The following is a 6,015-nucleotide window of genomic DNA, read 5'->3' on the forward strand; positions in this document are numbered from 1 at the left end:
TCACCTGTTGAGCACTCCACTGTCAGGAGTTAGCTCACAAAGCATATGGGCATAACTATCCCTTAGACCTGAGACTATCACGGTGACTTGCAAGCAACTCACTGTACTTTGGCACTGAACGATCTGAATTTCTAATTCAGATATTGAAAAGTTGTGGGTGCAGTCAAGTACTCGCGAAGTCTGTGTATGAGTCAAGAAGGGATTGACCGCTCCAAATTATAGGAGTTGATGTTTCGCTGTATTTCAATTTAGTAAAACCTTGGCCAGGGTAAACCAAGTGATTGGTCACTCGAATTTAATTAATTGAAATACAATTTGGATGACCGGACCAAAGTGTGACAGTTCACTTTAGGTCATCTTAAGCATCGTTGGTCAAAAGGATGAATTATGCGGTAACCATATGAATGGGTTTTTGAATATTGCTTTGCATATTCGACCTATCCGGACATCGGGTATCATTGCTAGATGGTCACCTCGATTAGTGCATGGAGTGGTTCATGTACTACCGGCTTAGTGTTCGAACCTATCGGAGTCACGCACATAAGTCAAGTTAAGTAGGAAGGACTTGATCCAATTTAATTGAGAATTAAATTGTGGGTCATTTGAGATTTGGTTTTGTCTATGTTCAGCTAGCACTGAACATGAGGTACATACTGAATTTCATAGATGTGTATTTAATTATGTCTGTATTCTGGCTTAATCAAGTTTCAATTAATGTAATTGAAATTGATTTGGACTCATTTGTTGAGTTTGTTTTTGAATTGGATTCAAATGAATGTAATTGGGCTTAATGATGATTTTATTAGAATTTATTCCATATTTATTCTAGTCCAAGTGTGACTCGGATTGATCTGAAAATTGAATTAATTGGAGTTCACATGAATCAGATTCATGTGGAATTTTTTCGGATCCAAAATCTTTCAAATTGGTCTTCAATTTGATTTAGAACCAATAATGGAACCAAGCCCATTTGATTCAGCCCATTTGAATTAACCCATTTAAGAAAAGTCAAATTTGATTTGGAAATTTACTTGTTTGCCCCTCTATTTGAATGACACGTTTTTGGTTCTGGTTTCTTCCTCGGTCCAGTGGACCAATTTTTTTCTGCAAACCTTCTCCCGTGGACCGCGTTCTTCTTCTTCTTCCGAATACATCGAAGGCCGCTTGATCTTCCCTCTTTCGGCTACCATTTGAAGATCCGAAGAGACGTGTCTCTTCGGTTTTGAAACCTCTTTAATATAGGACTGATTTAATTGAAATCAAACGGTTCAAAAAAATTCAATAAAATCATGAAACGTTTGGCGTTCACTCTTCCCTTTTGTCGTTTTCTCTTCCCTGGTTCAGCCTTGTCTTTGCCTATAAATAGGCTAGCTTTCTCTTCATTCTGAGCTAGAGATTTTATCTGGGGAGAGGGGAGATTCATGATCTTTTGAGTAGCCTGTAAAAGAGAGAAAAAGGAAACGGGAAGAAAGAGGAAAAGAAAGAAGAAGAAAAAGGAAAGAAAGAATTTTTGAAATTCTTTTCTTCCAGGGGTTTTTGCACTATACAGACATCATCCTACCTTCCTGCATTTCTTGGCGTGCGTGTGAAGTAGAGGGTCCGTACATCCGGGCCTTGCATAGCACCAGATCCATCAGTACCAGATCCGGCACCAGATCCGGCACCAGATCCAGTTCCCGATCCAGTACCAGATCTAGCATCCGATCCAGTATCTGATCCAGCACTTGGCCCTGTACCAGATTCTGTTCCTGAGTACCTTGACCATCTTCCGCTGCAGGATCGAGGTATGATAAACATAATATAGTTATGTTATTTATTTATACCTGTTATAAATAAATAGGTAAAATTTTAAAACTGATTTTCTGACCTGGCATCCGATTTTATCGGATTTTGCGAGATATTTTTCCTTCACATTGCACATAGTCTCTATAAATTATTTTAATTGTGGAGACAATCCCTCGTAAAAGAAACTAATGGTTCTCCATGTTTCAAACCCATGATGAGGACAAGAGAGAAGCAAATCTTTAAATCTCTCCCAGCATTCATAAAATGTTTCATGGTCTTTTTGTTGGAAATTACTAATGTGCCTTTTCAAAAAATTAGTCCTTTGTGCGGGAAAGAACTTTTTTTTAAGAATTCTCTTTGCATATCATGCCATGTTCCTAACGATCTTGGTCTCAAGGAGTTCATCCATGTTTTGGCTTTATCCTTCAAGGAAAAAGGAAACAAGGTTAATTTAAGGATATCTTCCGATACATTTGGCACTCTAAATGTGATGCTAATTTCCTCAAAATCCTTAAGGTGAAGATAAGGGTTCTCGGATTCCATTCCATGATACTTTGGCAGCAATTGAATTACTCCTGGTTTGATTTCAAAGTGTCCTACATTTTCAGGAATAATCATGCATGAAGGTTGACTAGTCCTAGTGGGATGTAAGTATTGTCGAAGTGTCATAACTGGGGGTCTACTTTCATTACCATGGTGACTTCCTACATCATCAGGAAAATTTGCCATCTCACAAGGTGTGAGATACTGCGAAGGAATTTCAAGGATGTGTCCTAAGGGATGATCTAAAGTTGTACGACTTAATCGACCGGTGTCGTCCCTATTCCAACCTAGCATACAAAATTTAATTAATTTTTATTTTTTTAAAAAAATAAATATAAATATAAGTACCAACTAAAGATATCCTAAAACTACACCCTAAAACAAAAATCTATTCACAATCAAACATGCAACTAAACATTACACCTCAATTTCTAATATTTTTCTTAAATTTCTAGACAGCTCCTAACTGGTTTGAAGAGGGCACCTAAGCCTCCAATCCGGTCTAATGAACCGAGTTGACCAGGTAAGCTCCCAGGTAAGTGGAGGGGTCGCGATGCGTTCGCAAAGGTCCCACTTAAAACCCACTTGCCTCGAACAGATGAACTGTCTTCCTTATAGGGACAAAGCTTGCCTAGACATCAACTAAGCCACAGAGCGAAATTGGTGCAACTTTTGGTGGTCTTCATCCTATTGAGCTCGAATGTCCTTAGGGGCCAACATCTAGTTGATTTTAGTTAAGCTTAGGATATTTATGCAATGGGGTGATTTTTGGGCTAAGGACGAGTGATGAAATCCTGACCTTATCTTTTTAAATGGGTTCAGCCCTTAGAGTATTTTAAGCTCATGCCATATACTATATGTAACAATCAAGAGATTTTTTTTTTTAATGTTTTATGACATGACATTAAATTTCATTGAATAAGTGATCAAGCAAATTATTTATTTTTTTTTTAAATTTTATGAGTTGAAGTTTGAAACTTGAATTCTGAAATTTGAATTTGAAATTTTAGGTTTTCTATTTTTTTTTAATTTAATTTTCAATTAGCAACAAGGGTTAATGAGATATGATAACAATAAAATTCTGATTCTAAAACAATTAAGTGCAGAAAATTCAAAACAGAAAGTAGTAAAGTTTCGTATTAATATAATGGTCGTAAAAGTTTCAGAATGTCAATCAGATGAAAGAAACACAGGTCCTGCACCTGACAACCAAATTGGAGTTCAATCAGACGGTTAATTTCTTTGATATCAGAGTTTGATGCAGACTGTGCAGGAAATAGAAAAAACAGCAATAAAGATTTTTTTTTTTCAAAAGAAAAATACTAACAAATCAACTAAAAATTAACTCTAAAATTATGCTAATAAATCAGTCGTTCCCCGGCAACGGTGCCAAAAACTTGATGCAAAAATAAAATTGTTCTCCCAAGTGCAGGAGAATCGCACAAGTAGTAAATTCTCGGGAGTCCGAGGTCGAATCCTCAGAAAATGAAATGTATATGAGATTATTTAATATAATTTTAGATTAATTAATTTAATAAATTTGTGGATTAAAATTATGTTTTGATTTTCAGAAATTAAAATGCAGAGAATAATAAACACAATTCAATGAAATAAAAATGGTAGGGATCTGGAATCCCCCTTGATGATATTGCATCCAAGGAATAAACTCTATGGTTCTTGATTTAAGATTTAATGTAGGATAGATCTAATCATGGTATATGTTTCATGAACATATGAACTCAATTTCTAAGCATTCATCGTGCTTTCTACGTCTACGACGAATCAAATACCAAAGCAATCCATATATCAATAATCATAATCCATTAAAGATCTATCTACAAAATAACTACGCATGGATCAAGAATATATCAATAGATATAAATCATTGAAAGCAAAAGTTTAGAGTTTACTTCAAAGAGCAATACATCAAAGGTTCCTCCATCACCCTCCCTAGGACTTTAGCCTTCCATTAAAAACTTTAATCCCCCTTTCATTTTCTTTCTTTCTTCTCTTTTTTTTTTTTCTTTTATTTTCGGAAACAGGGCCTCCCCTGTTTCCCTTCTCTATTTTTTTCTTTTCAATAACAGGGACTTCGTTTCCAAATGAGGGATGGCCTGTTTTTCCTCCCGAATGGCAGAGATAACCGGCTCTCCTCCCCCCCTTTTCTCGCACGCGGTGACAGATGGCCGGATGAGATGAATCCCCGGGCGAAAATGATGGACGCGGACGGCTGCAGATCGATTGAAGGAGGTTGAACGCGGAAATCTCGGGATGTTGGGATCTCATGCTGAAGATGAAGCTTGACCGCTGGCGTTTGGGATTCGAATGGCTGGATCGAATGCAGGAGATGGGGCGCGGACGGCTGCTGGAAAGTTTGCATGCGAGTGGATAACGATCACGGAGCTGGGATCTCAGGATGGTCGGGTCTTGCATGCGAAATCTTCGGACTCGGATGGGAGCTGGAGCTGAGACGCATGGAGGATGCTTCACGGACGCTGGATGTGGCTGCACCTAGTCTGGGAGAAGCTGGATGCATAGGAGATGAATATGGAGAAGATACGTGGGATGCTGGCGCTGAGATCATGGAAGCTGGGAGGCGCTGTGAATCGGGATGACATGGGGAGGAAGGAGATCCGAGAAGAGCTGCATGCGGACGTGTGAAGGAAGCTGAGAATCGCACGGACACGAGATGCTTGGGAGCTGGGACGCGTGGCTTTGGACTCATGGATGAGCGGAAGCGAGCTGATCACGGGAGAAGGCTGGGAGAGCTGTGGGTGCGGGAGATTGCATACAGAAGAATTGGAATGTTGGCACCTGGGCTTAAGATGCAGAAGAAGCTGGGATGCACGAGATGCTGGGAATTAATTGCAGTGAACTGTCTTGCTGAACTTAGATTCCTTCTAATGTGCAACTGGGGTTGAACCATGCGGTTGACTGGTCACCTACGGTGATGCATCTTTTGGACCCAATGCGCATTTTAACTTTGATTTACGATCACCTGCACCCAACAAAAATAAAATATTAATGCAGCACTGTTATCATTATTTGTTAGCAATAATGCTAATTTAAGTAATGTGTAGATCGCACTTTTGTGTTCTCATCAGTCCTACAAAGGGCAATCTAGCCATTTTTTTTTGAAGACAGGACTCGCAAACTGGATATGACTCGGAAGTCAATGAGTCAAGAAGCTCATCTTTATCCATTTTGTTCATTCTATCTTCTCCAATATGGCCAAGCCTGAGGTAACACAAATATTTTTGGTTTATCTCATCCTTGGATCTCTTGGATCTTTTGGCACTCACTTCTTGCTCAAACACATTTACAGGTACATCCATATGCAAATGATAGAGACTGTCAATCATAAAACCACGTTCGACTATTTTATTTCTGAAATAAATAGAACAGCAGTCTTTGTCAAATGTAAAAACATGACCTTCCTATGCTAGACATGAAACAAAAATCAAATTTCTGCTAGCGACAGGTACATAATAACAATCTCTAAGTAATAAACTAAAATCAGACAGTAGTCGTAGATGGTAGGTGCCCACAGCCACAGCAGCAACTTTTGCCCCGTTGCCAATCCGAAGGGTTACCGCACCTTCCGCCAGCCTTTTACTTTCCTTTAGACCCTGCATGGTAGTGCACAAATGAGCACTAGAACCAGAATCTATAACCCAACTTGAATTA

The 6,015-nt window shown here is 38.8% G+C and overlaps 1 pseudogene; it reads left to right on the forward strand.

The window, feature by feature from the left end:
- The first annotated feature begins 1,991 nt into the window (after window positions 1-1,991).
- On the forward strand, window positions 1,992-2,089 carry LOC113463059 (annotated as a pseudogene).
- The last annotated feature ends 3,926 nt before the right edge of the window (window positions 2,090-6,015 follow it).

Source organism: Phoenix dactylifera, unplaced genomic scaffold, assembly GCF_009389715.1.
Source record: "Phoenix dactylifera cultivar Barhee BC4 unplaced genomic scaffold, palm_55x_up_171113_PBpolish2nd_filt_p 000935F, whole genome shotgun sequence".
Classification (NCBI taxonomy): Eukaryota; Viridiplantae; Streptophyta; class Magnoliopsida; order Arecales; family Arecaceae; genus Phoenix; species Phoenix dactylifera.